Raw genomic sequence first — 16,667 nt, 5'->3', positions numbered from 1 at the left:
TTCTTAGTGTTAGTGAGGACTCGAGCAGCGGCGTTCTGAATCAGCTGCAGCTTTCTAATAGATTTTTTAGTGAGACATGTGTAGCAGGATGAGCAGTAAATGTGTTGTAAGGCATATTATTTTTTTGCTTGTCACCGCCAGGGGGCACCTTATAAAGGGGCAGAGGCTTCTAGCTGGCGGCCTCTTGTTCGCTGCTGCCCAGACCTACCCACTTCCGTTCTTGCCGTGTTTTGCTTCCGCCACCGGCGTAGGTATGTTGTAGGAGAATAGCTGGCTTCAGGTAAAGTTTCACAATTCTCTATCATACTTACGTGTAGTCACGTTTTGTTTTGTATAGCGGAGGGTCTTCCTGGCGATGCCCGTCAAGTAGCCGTAACATAGAGAGCATGAAACTCTCTCCTCTCTGCCTGATCGGTATGTACGGCGATTTGTTCAGTCCATTCACCCACACCTTTCCTGAACATTAATATTATACTTGTGTGTTTATTGTTAATCTAGGGCCAAGCTAAGGCTTTAAAGAACCGCTGCTGTTTTGCTGCACCGAAAAGAGACGGGTTTCTGACGCAGGGTCATCACCCGTACTGCTGATCCTGTGTGCTGCTAAATGCTAGTTGATTGTCTGCGTCTGTCTATCGTGTCTGGTCCGGTTTGGCATTGCCTACGGCAGTACCATCACCTGCCCTACCGATCCTGTGCTGCTGGACACTACTTAGATTTTTCGCTTTTGGCTACTGTGGTTGGGCCGGTTTAGCGTGGCCTACTCTGCACTATAGGTCCGCTCCCCTAGTGGGATTTTAGTGACTGGACTGCTGGGCTAACTCCTTCTGTTTAGTTATTCTTTCCTTCACCAATTGAAACTATTTTGTTTACTTTGTTCCTTTTCATTAATAGTTTGTTTTTGTGGGATCCCTCTACTCATTCGTTGACCCTCTCCCCCACTGGTAAGCCTCAGCCCCCTTGTTCGTTCTCCCTTTTTGATATAGCCCTGTGTGACTGTTTTTATAAATTGTATTTTTACTATTGTATACAAATAAACTGTTCTATTTTGATAATTGGACCACGTCTCTTTGTTCCATGAGTAACCGAACCTGTGTGTCCTAGTGACTTAAAACTTGTCACATTTCCCTGGGTGAAATTCCCGGGGTGGCGTTGTCGGACTAGTGGTTTAACAAACTGTTAAATTAATATATTTATTCTGCGGCCACTGCTACAAACTGGCGTTGTCTGCAGGATTGCTTGCCTCTCCAGCTCTGGTTCGGGTGGAAAGGGGCACCGCCTACATCCCTATTGTGAACGTAGGCTCCGCAGACGTGTTGCTCTATCCCCGCACACTTGTAGGCACACTCGACAAAGTTAGGCTGGTTAACTTGCCTGTTGGTGTCACCGAAGTACCATCTAGTGTGGCCAGAGTGGCATCCCAGGCTGCCTTTCCCTCGGTGCCTGACCAGCTGGATGCTCTAGACCTGTCTTCCTTGCCTGCTGAAGAACAGGTTAAGGTACGGTCTCTTTTGACAAAGCACACATCTGTCTTTTCTGCTCACGAAGGGGACTTGGGTTGCACCACCTTGATCTCTCATGACATCCCTCTTCTTGATGACGTCCCCGTGAAGCAACGCTATAGGCGCATTCCCCCGTCTGAGTACGAGGTAGTGAAGGAGCACATCAACCAACTTCTTGAGTCACATATCATAAGAGAGAGTTGCAGCCCCTACGCATCCCCCATCGTGCTAGTGAAAAAGAAAGATGGCAGCCTGCGCATGTGCGTAGACTACAGGCAGCTGAACAGCAAAACCAGGAAAGATGCTTTTCCTCTCCCTCGAATCGAAGAGTCCCTTGATGCGCTGACCGGTGCCCGCTGGTTTTCCACTATGGATTTAGCCAGTGGGTATAACCAGGTACCAGTTGCAGAAGCAGACCGGCCACAAACTGCGTTTTGCACCCCGTTTGACCTCTTTGAGTGGAATCGGATGCCCTTTGGACACTGCAATGCTCCTGGCACCTTCCAAAGATTTATGCAGCGGATCTTCGGGGACCAACAATGCCAATCTTTGCTTTTATACCTTGATGAGATCGTGGTATTCTCTTCCACCGTGGATCAACATCTTGAGAGGTTGGAGGTCGTGCTGAGAAGGCTACAGCATGAGGGCTTAAAGGCTAAGCTCTCAAAGTGTGCTTTCTTCCAGCGAGAGGTGCGTTACCTGGGCCATGTGATTTCTGACCAGGGTGTCTCTACTGATCCCAGCAAACAGGAGGTGGTAGCCAGTTGGCAGCCCCCCACTACCATCTCTGGTCTGCGGTCGTTCCTTGGTTTTGCGAGTTACTACCGTAGGTTTGTGGAGGGCTTTGCCAAATTGGCGGCCCCTCTACATACGTTGGTGGCTGAGTTGGGAGGCACCAAGTCCAAAAGGAGATCAGAGCGTGACATTGCTGGGAACTGGACTGAGGAGTGTCATAGGAGCTTTGAGGCTCTCAAGACAAAGCTCACCACGGCACCTGTGCTTGCCTATGCCGACTTCTCCCTCCCATTTATTCTGGAGGTCGACGCAAGCTTTGGTGGCCTCGGAGCTGTGTTATCACAGGGAGAAAGGTGGTAAGGTCCATAGCTTATGCCAGCAGAGGTCTGAGGGCCCACTGAACGCAACTCTGCCAACTACAGCTCTATGAGGCTGGAGTTTTTGGGGTTCAAGTGGGCCATGACTGAGAAATTCAGGGAATATCTGCTTGGTCATAAATGTATTGTCTTCACTGACAACAATCCCCTGAGCCACCTGTCCACGGCAAAGCTTGGAGCCACTGAACAACGTTGGGCAGCCCAACTTGCGTCTTTCGACTTTGAGATTAAGTACCGCTCTGGTAGAAGTAATGGAAATGCTGATGCCCTGTCCCGTCAGCACCCACCAGGGGTACAAGATCTTGAAGCTATGCTCCCTAGCACCTCGCTCCCCTTGCCTTTACGGCAAGCCTTGCCAGTAGCACAGGCAACCCAAGCAGCTGTCATAGCCTTGCCTCATCATACACAGTCTGATATGGAGGCACTTCAGCAAGCCGACCCCGTCCTTCAGGAACTCTTGGTGTTCTGGAGAAGGAGGCAGCGTCCAAGCAATGATGAGAGGAAGCAGTTGTCCCGGCAAGCATTGGCACTGCTCCGCCAATGGGACCGGTTAGTTGAGAGGAGTGGGGTCCTCTATCGCCAGATCTTTTGCTCTGATGGGGCCGAAGCAGTTCTGCAGCTGCTTTTGCCAGCTGCTTTGAGAGAGCAGGTGCTCACCGAAGTCCACCAGAGGCATGGCCACCAAGGTATTTAAAGAACCTTGGAGCTACTTAGGCAGCGGTTTTACTGGCCAGGTATGTCCTCCGAGGGGGTACATTGGTGCAGCAGTTGTGAGAGGTGTAAAATTGCCAAGGACACTCGACCAGCGGCTCGTGCTCCCATGGGACACTTGCTGGCTTCTAGACCCAATGAAATTCTAGCCATTGACTTCACTGTCTTGGAGCCCACCTATAGTAGGTTGGAAAATGTCCTTGTAATTACAGACATTTTTAGCAAGTACACTTTGGCCTTTGCCACCTGTGACCAACGAGCCTCCACTGTGGCTCAAGTTCTGGTCACAGAATGGTTTTCAAAGTTTGGTGTCCCCGCCCGTATACATTCAGACCAAGGCCGAAACTTTGAGAGCATTCTTATCCAACAACTTTGCAGCCTCTATAACATCGAAAAATCTCGCACTACTCCCTACCATCCGGCAGGCAATGGTCAATGTGAACGGTTCAACCAAACCCTTCACAACTTGCTGCGTACTCTGCCTCGGAAACGGGATTGGAACTCTTGCTTGCCACAACTACTGTATTCGTACAACACTACTCCCCCATCAGTCAACTGGTGAATCTCCATTCTTGTTGATGTTTGGACAAGAGCCAAGGCTCCCAGTTGATTTTCTGTTGGGTACAGTCCCTGATCCAGTCGGTGGTCCTGTCCATGAGTGGATTCAGGAGCATCAGGCAAAATTGCAAATTGCCTTTGAAGGAGCTCAAGAGAGGTTAAAAACGGCAGCAGAGCGCAGAAAGAGGTGCCATGACCAGTATGTCAAAGATGTCCCATTGAACGAGGGCCAGTTAGACTGGTTGCGAGATTGTGGTGCAAGAGGGCGCCATAAGACCAGGGATATTTGGAGTTCTGTCAGGTGGTGAAAGCACCAAACGGCGGTTCGGTGTACACGATTGCACCTGCAAACGACCTGACCAAAACCAAATGGGTCCACCGCACTTTGTTGAAAGCTGTGATTGGCACACACTCCAGATGGTCTCCAGATGATGTCCCTGTCCCTCTCTCAATTCCTCCTGACTCACCACAGTCAGATGATGAGCTTTCCTTTGATGGTGACCTGTGGGTTTCAAGAAATGAAGCTCCGAATCCTCCTTCTACCAGATCAGCTGTGGTGACCCAAGAAACCCCTTGGTGGCTGCCTCCACCATCTGACGAAGCCTCCATTGAGCTCTCGCTGCCATGCCAGAATTGCCTTCCCCTCGCTTGGCTATCCCTTCATCCACTTGCCCTGAATCTAGCGCAGTGACCTTGCGACGGACACCACGGTTAACCGCTGGGCAGCATCCTAATGTCCATCATCTCCCGAGAGCGTTGGGAGCATTGGGGGCGCCTGTGGCTGACTCTCCTGGTCCGGTTGTGTCTAACTCGGTGTCTGTCATCTTTAGACCTTGGGCCTAGGTTAGCTAACCTGGGCTTGATTTGTACATCGTCGGGGTGACGATGAAAATGGGGGGGTAGATTGTAGCAGGATGAGCAGTAAATAGTGTTGTAAGGCATATTCTTTTTTTGCTTGTCACCGCCAGGGGGCACCCTATAAAGGGGCAGAGTCTTCTAGCTGGCGGCCTCTTGTTCGCTGGTGCCCAGACCTACCCACTTCCGTTCTTTCCGTGTTTTGCTTCCGCCACCGGCGTAGGTATGTTGTAGGAGAATAGCTGGCTTCAGGTAAAGTTTCACAATTCTCTATCATACTTACGTGTAGTCACGTTTTGTTTTGTATAGCAAAGGGTCTTCCTGGCGATGCCCGTCAAGTAGCCGTAACATAGAGAGCATGGAACTCTCTCCTCTCTGCCTGATCGGTATGTACGGCGATTTGTTCAGTCCATTCACCACACCTTTCCTGAACATTAATATTATACTTGTGTGTTTATTGTTAATCTAAGGCCAAGCTAAGGCTTTAAAGAACCGCTGCTGTTTGCTGCACCGAAAAGAGACGGGTTTCTGACGCAGGGTCATCACCCGTACTGCTGATCCTGTGTGCTGCTAAATGCTAGTTGATTGTCTGCGTCTGGCTATCGTGTCTGGTTCGGTTTGGCATTGCCTACGGCAGTATCATCACCTGCCCTACCGATCCTGTGCTGCTGGACACTACTTAGATTGTTCGCTTTTGGCTACTGTGGTTGGGCCGGTTTAGCGTGGCCTACTCTGCACTATAGGTCCGCTCCCCTAGTGGGATTCTAGTGACTGGACTGCTGGGCTAACTCCTTCTGTTTAGTTATTCTTTCCTTCAGCAATTTAAACTATTTTGTTTACTTTGTTCCTTTTCATTAATAGTTTGTTTTTGTGGGATCCCTCTACTCATTCGTTGACCCTCTCCCCCACTGGTAAGCCTCAGCCCCCTTGTTCGTTCTCCCTTTTGGATATAGCCCTGTGTTGACTGTTTTTTATAAATAGTATTTTTACTATTGTATACAAATAAACTGTTCTAATTTTTGATAATTGGACCACGTCTCTTGTTCCATGAGTAACCGAACCTGTGTGTCCTAGTGAACTTAAACTTGTCACATTTCCCTGGTGTGAAATTCCCGGGGGTGGCGTTGTCGGACTTAGTGGTTTAACCAAACTGTTAAATTAATATATTTATTCTGCGGCCACTGCTACACCTGTAAAGACACCATTACAGTAGTCCAGTCTACTGAAGATAAAAGCATGGACAAGTTTTTCCAAATCCTGCTGTGACATTAGTCTTTTAATCCTAGATATGTTCTTTAGGTGATAGTAGGCTGATTTAGTAACTGTTTTAATGTGACTGTTGAAACTCAGGTCAGAGTCCATGACTACACCTAGATTTCTGGCTTTATCTGTTGTTTTGAACATTGCAGACTGAAACTCAGCGCTAACTTTTATACGTTCTGCCTTGGCTCCAAAAACCATTACCTCAGTTTTATCTTTGTTTAATTGGAGAAAGTTCTGACACATCCAGTCATTGATTTGTTCAATGCACTTACTCAGTGTTTGAATTGGAACATAGTCTCCTGGTGAAATGGTTACGTAAATGTGTGTCATCTGCATAGCTATGGTAACTTATTTTGTTGTTCTTCATTATCTGAGCCAGTGGTAGCATGTAGACGTTAAAGAGACGAGGCCCCAAGATTACAAATATTACACACCAGAAAACGCAGAAATATCCATGAAATAAACATACAGTAGGCTATAAACAATTAAAGGGATAATTGGGAAGGCATTTCAAATGTAAATATATTTTAAATAATAAAACAATCCCACCACCACAGGTATCTACAGGAGAAGAGGGAATTCTCTCCACAAAATGTGAATGCCCACGTGGAGAATGGAAATGCAGTCATGCGGCTGCATTAGCCATCTTTGCCATCCACAATTTCAGCTGCACTGACACCCCCTGTCAGTGGAAGAAGCCAAAGGCAACGAAACATACGCATTCAGTGGAGGAGCTATTTCCTCCAACCAATAACTCATTCAACCCGCTGACAAGAGAGCCCACCTCCGAAGATCGTGGACTGGCTGAGGGTCAGACTCGGGGGCAGGTTCTCAGGAATTTCTTGGCTTCTCTCCCCCGAGCCAGAAGAGGAACACTACAGCTTGGAAACACTTACTGTTCCTGAAATTATCAAATCTTCTTAGCCTTTATTTATACAGGTGTAGATCTCATTGAGACACAAGGTCTCATTTTCAAGAGAGACCTGTCAGTGGTAACACTACCACACAAAGTTACAGACAGACAGGACACTAAACACAGAGGCAACACTAAAATACAACATCGTAAAAAAGTAGTCATTAAAATCCATATACAGCAGTTCAGATATAGCAGGTGCAAACACCCACAGATGATTTCCTCCAGCTTTTTTAAAATGAGTTTAAAATCCGTGATGGGTATCAAAGTGGTCAGCTTAAGTTCCTGCTGAAGTGTGTTCCAGGTCGAGGGGGCAGAGTATGATATGGCTTTTTTCCCAAGCACCGTGCGTACTGAGGGGACGGACAGAGTGATGTAATGTTGAGATCTTAGTCTATAGCTGTACTGTGTGATATGTAGAGGGGCAGCAGTCCAAGCATAGCGGTATAGATGAGTTTGTACCAGTGCAGTGATCTGCGCATTGATAATGATGTCCAGTTGACTAAAGCGTACAGCGTGCAGTGGTGTGTGAGGGGTTTACAGATGGTTATGAACCTCAGAGCCCCAGCTTCAATGGGGTTATGCTGTGCAGACATGATGCAGGGAAGAACAGTTGGTAACTTTTTCTTATTGGAAAACAACATGACTTTTGTCTTATCTGAATTTAACACCAACCTAAGGTGGAACAGATGTGACTGAAAAGTGTCAAAAGCAGACTGCAGACGTTCAAATGCAAGCGCAACAGTGCTAGCACAACAGTACACAACAGTATCATCTGCATATAGATGTACAGACGCATCCATACTTTGACCCACATCATTTATATAAATAGTAAAAAGGGTCGGTCCCAAGACCGAACCTTGAGGAACGCCTCTGGGCACATTAAGAAAGCTTGAGGAGAGACCGCTGAATTTTACACATTGCTTGCGATTTGAAAGATAGTTTGCAAACCAACCAACAGCTTGGTCAGACAGGCCTATATGGGATAACTTCTGGCACAGAATGCCATGGTCCACAGTATCAAATGCCTTGGATAAGTCTATAAAAAGGGCAGCACAGTAGCTCTTTGCGTCCAAGCCTTCAACAATGTCATTCACTACTTTCAAAGCAGCCGTTACTGTGCTGTGCTGCTTCCTAAAGCCTGACTGGTGAGGAGATAGAATGTTGTTCAAGCTTAAATATTCTTTGATTTGATCATTCACCAGCCTTTCAAGTACTTTAGCTAAAATAGAGAGCTTGGAAATTGGTCTGTAATTATTCATCACCATGGGATCACCACCTTTCAATAAGGGGAGAACATTTTCAGTTTTCCAAACATCTGGAATGACATTGCTTGTTATAGAAAGATTAAAAACATGACAAAGTGGTTTGGCTATAATATCTGCAGCTAGCCGTAAGAAATAAGGGGGGAGATCGTCCGGACCTGCTGATTTTTTGGGGTCTAGGCCCTTTAGAGCCTTACAAACCTCCCCAACATTGAAGGGGTTGAAGGAGAAAGTGTGGCTACTAGTGGCATGACTGGTGGTGATGGAGGGAAATGATTTACCAAAAGATAATGTGTCAAACAAGGAACTGGAGGCAATAAAATGTTTATTAAAACAATTAAGCATCTCTGTCTTATTTGACACAGGGGTGGAGTCTGTAGAGGAAACTTCTGTGTAGCTATGCAGTGGGAGTCACCGACTCAGGAAGGAGACACGGGAAGAGCAGTAGCTTTGATGTCAAACACATGATGGTTTATTTGGAGTTAACGGCCGGAGGATTCACATCACAAGTCCAAGAGTCAGAGGTTCTGACTTCACGGTAGAGTTGCCACATCAATTCTGGAGAGCCTCTCTCTTGCCAGCCCATCTAACTGGTTTCGCAGAGAGTAAACAACATATTTGAGGAGATAGCCTAAACAGTGTGGGAACACAGAGCTACTTGCCTCGGACACTTATGACCTCGAAGATTTTACCTTGGAGTCCACAAATACAGAGAAGGAAGTGTCCCAGTGTACCCACAACACAGACCATCTGTATCCCAGTATTGACCGGTCACAGAATGGGAACAATAACATTATTGGCTAAGCCGCCTGTGTCCTTAAAGAAGGTAAACAGACATCGAGGTTTGTCCTGTATGTTACTAATTGGCGTCTTATGATAATTATTTCCACAACAGTCCTCTCTTTTTATCATTTATGATAACCTAAAAACATTAGTCTAATAATAATTTGGTCAATAATTAACTCAATAGGCGTCTCCAGGTTCGAGTGTGGTCTCACCTTACATCAATTATATCACAAAGTGGAATAAGATTGAAACATTCAATCACAATGATTTATACAGCCAATCATAATAGGAAAAATCATCTCTCATCAGTGTTTGATCATCTTTTGTCAAAAGCATAATAATGAACACACATAAAACACAGGTGCACAATGGCTAAATATTTGTTTTTAAACTAATATATTTGATCATTTACCATTAGTTAATTTCATTCATCAAACTATAAAACAAAACCAGCTTGCCGCTTTAAAGATTTACTTCAAGGCAATCACTAGTCAAAAGCATTTTAAAACTCAGGATCGTAAGAGATCCAGCTAAAAATGTACAGTTAGAGTATAGAATTCACAATGGTGATTTGATCAATCTGTAATCTGCAAAAGTGCAGTGTCCTCAATTTTAGGATTACTTTTACGTTTACTTAAATACGCTTTAGTCAAGAGTAAGGCACTTAGTGAAATCAATACATTCATTTTAGTCAAGTACATTGTTCAAAATCTGAAAAGGAAAAGTTAGGCAAATATTCAAAGACGTTTGTAAAAACCTGGAAAGGAAGGATTAAACATTTTTAAACCTTGAATTATTACATTTGTAAATGCTACCACTGATCTGTACCAAATTAAGTCTATCAAGTATTCCTATTAGCCATACTTACCTGAGCTACTTATGGTACTTGGAAAGGATTCTTCTGTGTTTATCTAATGTTGAGAATATCAATTTCTTTAAATTATACTTCTCTAATTTGAGGATCAAATATGCTACATAATTGTTATATGAAATATTATAAATATTTGTTTTGGGCCAAAACTGAAATTAATCCAGTACTTGAAACATCATTGTAGGTCTTTCTATGCATGGATAATACATTAAAGAGTAGTGTTGTTAAGCCTGATTGCTAGATTCAAATCCACTAGAGTGCATGTACCTATCCAGAGGAGAGCCAGAACTTGATAGAGCTTGTCGCCGCACAACCAAACGTAATCTTGTGGCGAGCTAAACCCCACATCACTGGGCCAGGCCAGTTGTATTGCTCACGGTTGCGTTGTCGTTTTCCCAGGCGAGCCGTCATCACGAGGTGGGAATGCTCCATGGGGTGTGTGTGTGTATTCCTTCGGTCGATTTTGTGACACGGACAGTCAGACTCCGCACACCGGTAACACAAACGAGGAACCAGAGAGCATATGGAACCGCTCAGCTGGCACTTGCTTGTGATACCTTGTGTGTAGTGTGTTTTGGTGTATGTAGTGCAAGTGTGGTGCAAGTTGGTGATTAGGACACATCACTTGTTGTCATCTACTTTTGTTGGTGATTAGGACACATCACTTGTTGTCATCTACTTTTGTTGGTGACTAGGACCTTGCAGTGGCTGGCGTGGACCCACGTAGCTCTCTCTCTCTGACCCTTGGCCTTCAGAGCTGTCCTACTGTAGTTATTGGGTTAACACTTGATAGGGATGTTTTCCTGAGTGAAGACAACTCAAGGTAATGGATTAGCACATTATCATTTAAATACAAAAATAGGATAGGCCCCTCAGAATTATTTGGGAGCCTTCCTGAGACATGCACATGCATAAATGTAAGGTTTGTGTTAGTCATTTAACATGCAAGAATCATAAACTCATCAGTCCAAAGTAGAGAAATGTTATTGTAATTTAAAGGTGAGCTAGTCCCTGCGGATATCACCCCTTCTCAATGATTCTAAATGTTATATTAATTCACCATTTACCGTTTGATAACATATTAGTTTATCAGAAATATTTTCCTCTTCCATAAAACAGGTTTGAGAAATAAATGTTCCAATATAAAATCAATTACTCAATATAATTGACTCTTCCCTCCCTTTTCTTACATATGTCTCATATGAAATAATAACTTAGGAGTCTATTTAAGCATGGTGTAATCTATTACTCAAGAAGACTCAGTATCACCTGTGTGCAGCTTACAAAAAAACAAACAATTGTGAGAAACATATATTATGCAGGAAATGCATACCTTTGTTAAAAAAACAATGCATATCTGATTTGGGAGGAAAAGCTTCAACCCCCTTAACATCTGAGTCACTACTGAAGGCATAGCATGAATGATAGTGGGTGTCTGAGGGTGTTTTTACTGAGAAATGTCAAACACATTCAAAACCTTACATTTGAAAACAGGTTTGCATTCCTTCTCTTAAAATGACGTTATCATTGGAAACAATAAAAGCTAATTGTTTTGATGTAGAATCTATCAATTGAATCGTTAGAGCAGAACAGAATGGTCGTATTGTAGCCTGAGTACCGTGCAGCCTTCAGTTTCACCAAGTGGAAACATTGTCCATATAATGTGAATACATGTAGAACTAGACATTAAGAGGCCTATTTTAAAAAATAGTAGGGGCTTTGAACAGCTTGCCAACCTACAGGCATCCTCTGCATAGCAGTATGAATAGCCTTAAAAAAACAACCCACTCTGCGGTAACGAGAGTCATATTTCTGAACCAAATGCCCTAAGTTAAGCCGTTAGTCCCATCTGACTGACCCAAGGGTTGGTGCTGGTGTGACCGGGAGGCTTCCAGGTGTTCAGATGTCAAGCTTTCAGTTCATGGCTTGGTGGGGGGAGTGGCCCACGTGAGACAGTATTGTTCAGTCTGAGAAGCGGCATTGTCTCTGGAAGCAGGTAATGGTGTCCATTCTCAGACCAGACCATTAATGTCATTTCATGTAGAGCAGCCATAGCATCTCTGTGACTGCACTCAGCCGGACTGTCAGAACTGGGTGATTCTTAGTGAAGCCGTCCAAGGCCATAGACAGAATGGAACCACGTACCAACAAAAGGGACACAAGGTCATCAATGTCTCTCTTTACCATTGGCCTAATTGCACAACAAATTAGTGGGAAAAATGTGGAGCACTAATCCATCATCATGTGAAATGTTGAGTTAATCTAAATAATTCCTTATGGGTTGAAATCAAATTAACATTAGAACTAAAGTCAGTCATAATTGGACTTTGCACGGATCCGAATCTAAGCAATACACCATTTCCCCAGCTCTGTAATGAAAAGGATAAGAAGATTAGGTACATCACAGGAGTGTTCCACACCCAAACATGCACACTTATCTTATTCTAGTAGAGATTAGAGGACAAGGTCTAATGTTGTGAACAAAATGATCAAATCAAAGTTATTTTGTTTATTATATGTTATGTACCTAATTTAATTTAATAATTAATCTTGAATTACTAATAACTTTAAAGAAGGCAACAATTTACAATTTGGATGAAGTGATTACTCATCCAAAGTGTGTGTGTGCTTGTCTGCCCAAGGTTTCAAACATTTGGGACAGCACAGCAGTGAGAATGTTATGAGAACCAATCTGTTGTTTATACTAAACTCGAAGGAAGCTAGACTGGAACATTTTAAATAAATCAAAACACTTGCACATTAATTAAATACATTTGACATTTAGCTCGAGCTGGGTTCAATACTTTTCTTTATGGTATTTAAAATTGGGCTCGAGTAGAACCCCTGGGTTTGGCTTGCAACACAAAGTGATACTGATCTCTGTAGGACTTGGAAATGTTATGATTCAAAGTGCCTGTGAAAGAGAGGCCCTTGGAAAACAACACCTATTTTGTAACTGTAATTACTTATTTTAAAGAAATTGCAACATTATACTTTTAAAGAATTGCTCAATTAATTTAACACATTTATTATGCACACAATAAAAACTTCAACAAATATATTGATCCTGGCTTAACCAGCAACCTTTACTCTGTTGTTCATAAGCTCGGTTTCAGAAAACTTGTCAGTAGTTTAACAACTATTTTAATTTTAGCATCCTCTATGAAGACCAATTGGTTGATACTAGAAATAATTTAAAGCAGTTTAATAAAGAGTGTTAAACAATTTTTTAAAACTGTAATTGAACTTCAACTTATATTAATTACCTGATTCCAGTGGCCAGTTGGAACAGAATAATTAACACAGTTTCCATTTTGCTGCAACAGCGCAAAAGGTTTCAACAACAATTAGTATTATGTCTGAGTCTAGTTCTGTCTTATCTGCTTTGTTTCGGAATGTGTTCAATACATTACGTTTTTATTCATTATTACTATACAATACATAGATTAAGAATAAATGAAACAAATAATACAACATTGACCTAAAACCAGATTTTGCAACCTTGATCTCCTCAGGCAAGTCTCTGAGGGTCTCGGGGCGCAGGACGGGCATAGGGTTTATACAAGGTCACAAAGATATCTTAACATACCAGCAATACCATTTAAGAATGGATTCTTAAAGCAATATAATCTTATTTTCTTCTTACACCTAGCGCTCACCCTTAACAGTGGGCTTCTTGTTTACATTTTCCCCTGCACTCAGAGGCAGGACATAAAAACACTTTTTATTTTTCTCAGGTCATTTACTTTTGGTGAGATAATTAAAGTTTAGTTCATTTTACCCCTGTCTATGGACTGATTAATTATTGTTACAAAACATACACAAGACGGCGGGACAAACCAATATAGACCCCCATACAAACAATCAGACAAACAAAACATGAACTCTTAATAAACACCAGCGCGACAGCAAAGCTCTTCCAGCTCAATTTAGTCCGGATTTTAGAGATCTTAGAGGGGGTGGGGAATTCTCTCCAGTGCGGCGTCTTCTCACGCCTCACCCTTGCATACAAGTGATTTATCGGTGCCTGAAAGCCGTCCAAGAACGATAACTAGCTTATCCTCTTGCGACAACCACTAGGCTATTTGTTTCTAGTGGCGCTGTGCCCCCCCGATCGGAGCCCACAGACTTTTTCCCGCCCTTTCTCTCCAAACAACAGCTCAGTTGACTGTAGTCCGTACGACCAGCCTATATACACTTGCTATCGAGTTCACCTCAAGGTGAAACACAGTTTGCCTATGCTTGCTTGCCACTACACACCTCTGATCAATTAGCCTATAATTGTATGTATGCACTCCTGATCGCCACCTGCTCCAGAGAGCCGTAGCACATCGGGTGATGCACGCACTTCGCGCTGGCCCGTCTAACCATGAGAAAAGCGGTCCTAAACAACGAGTGCTTTTAGACCGTCCCGTTTGAAGGACGGCGGTGCCGTGAGTTAAAACCTAGACAATAAGCTGTGACTTTCTCCCTCTCAGCCTGCACTGCTCCAGCCCCACACACACACAGTGAGGTTTCACACACACACGCAAGGCTGCAGCTGGAGCCGTGTTTTTACAGAGAGGTGATAGCAGCAAATATCTTTGGCTGCTTATTTTCAACTGCTGTGCTTAGCCACTAAGACCCCCAAAATCCGGCGATTTGTCCAATACAAATCTTTTGCATTGCTTTCAATTCACACAGAAGCTCCACTTCACTGATGCTCTTTCTTTAAGGTCTCTTTAAACATGAGCTGTGCATGCTTGTATGGCACTTCCGTCCCGAGCAGCATACACAGAGGAAATAAGCCAGGACTGAGTCCCCAGACACTGATTCCCTGGGTTTATCATCCCCAAATGTTCATTAACCAAAAGGAAACGCAGCCGATCAGTTTCACAGGTAATTTTAGGATACCGTCAATCACAGATTCTGATAAGGCAATGTCCAAAGTAGATTTGAAAATCACACTTACCAGAATCTGAAGATCTGTTGGCATCCTGCCGACAACGCCAATTTGTAGAGGAAACTTCTGTGTAGCTATGCAGTGGGAGTCACCGACTCAGGAAGGAGACACGGGAAGAGCAGTAGCTTTGATGTCAAACACATGATGGTTTATTTGGAGTTAACGGCCGGAGGATTCACATCACAAGTCCAAGAGTCAGAGGTTCTGACTTCACGGTAGAGTTGCCACATCAATTCTGGAGAGCCTCTCTCTTGCCAGCCCATCTAACTGGTTTCGCAGAGAGTAAACAACATATTTGAGGAGATAGCCTAAACAGTGTGGGAACACAGAGCTACTTGCCTCGGACACTTATGACCTCGAAGATTTTACCTTGGAGTCCACAAATACAGAGAAGGAAGTGTCCCAGTGTACCCACAACACAGACCATCTGTATCCCAGTATTGACCGGTCACAGAATGGGAACAATAACATTATTGGCTAAGCCGCCTGTGTCCTTAAAGAAGGTAAACAGACATCGAGGTTTGTCCTGTATGTTACTAATTGGCGTCTTATGATAATTATTTCCACAACAGAGTCAACAACAATGTTAGGAGGCAGCTCTAAGGAGCGAGAGCTGGCAGAGAGGGATTTTATGGTATGCCAAAATCTCCTAGGATCGTTTAAACTGTCTGTGGTCTGGGATAAGTAAAAATCGCTTTTGGCTTTTTTAATGGAAGCAGTACAGCGATTACGCAGTTGACGAAAAAGAAGCCAGTCAGCCTCAGAACCTGTCTTCCTCGCAGCAGCCCAAAGGAGATTCCTCTTGCGTAAGAGGGCTGCCAGATCAGAAGTGAACCAGGGGTTATCACGGCCCTTCACCCTGAACCGGCGAAACGGAGCATGTTTATCTAAAAAATAACTAAAACTGTCATAAAAATACTTCCAAGCATGGTCAACATCACCAATCAATAAAATACGATCCCATTTTAAATGAACTAAGTCATGAAGAAAGGCTTGCTCTATAAAGTGCTTAACATTTCTTTTCAGAACAACACAGGGTTTGGTACGGGGGATTTTGGTATCCCTAATAGCACCAACTAGACAATGATCACTTAGGTCATTAGCAAAGACCCCGGTTGCAGTATATTTATGGGGTTGATTAGTAATTAAAAGATCGATAAGAGATGATTTATTTAGACACCTGGTGTTAAGACGAGTAGGACTTTGAATTAATTGTGTACAATTTAGCGACATACAATGCATTTAAAAAAATCTGTTGGGCATCAGGGACCTGAGGCAATTGTGGCAAGCATGGCATTGTCTGAGGAACAACAGAGGGCAATTCAGGTGGCTACCACTGGTCAGCAAACCAACCCAAACTGGCATTTGTTCAGGAAAGGAAGGTTGACTGCCAGTAACTTTGGAGCTGTCCTGAGGTCAAAGCGTGTGACTGCTTCCCTTATTGCCAGGGTGCTAGGGCAACAACAGGCCATTGATGGTGTTTTGTCTGTACAGTGGGGGACTATGAATGAATGTGAGGGCGTCAGGGCATTCACCACTGCAACCCAGATGCAGGTCCATGAGTCAGGTTTGTGGCTCTCCCAATCAGGAGTGTTGAGGGCATCTCCAGATGGTCTGGTAGGGTCTTCCGCTGTGCTGGAGGTAAAGTGTCCCTACGGAGCCAGGGAAATGACAATTAGTGAAGCATTGCAAACCAAGGGCTTCTGTGTCAGTAAGGAGGGAGAAACATTCAGCCTGCGTGAGGAACATCCTTACTGGCACCAAGTGCAAGGTCAGCTTCACCTCACTGCAAGAAAGAAGAAGAAATTGTGAATCGTTTTTAATTTACATTTACTCGCCTTTGCAATGTTGTGGTTGTTAGAGTGTTAGGTTTCCTGTCAGCTCGTCTGTTG

The 16,667-nt window shown here is 43.9% G+C and overlaps 1 long non-coding RNA gene across 1 annotated transcript; it reads left to right on the top strand.

The window, feature by feature from the left end:
• The first annotated feature begins 200 nt into the window (after positions 1–200).
• Positions 201–602, top strand: LOC117554398. Its single transcript, XR_004570267.1, has 3 exons — positions 201–251; positions 338–414; positions 499–602. It is a non-coding gene; the product is annotated as an uncharacterized LOC117554398 (long non-coding RNA).
• The last annotated feature ends 16,065 nt before the right edge of the window (positions 603–16,667 follow it).

This window comes from Gymnodraco acuticeps, unplaced genomic scaffold (genome assembly GCF_902827175.1).
Source record: "Gymnodraco acuticeps unplaced genomic scaffold, fGymAcu1.1, whole genome shotgun sequence".
In the NCBI taxonomy this organism is placed as follows: domain Eukaryota; kingdom Metazoa; phylum Chordata; class Actinopteri; order Perciformes; family Bathydraconidae; genus Gymnodraco; species Gymnodraco acuticeps.
The sequence above is the reverse complement of the archived record's forward strand: the minus strand, read 5'-3'. Positions and strand labels throughout refer to the sequence as shown.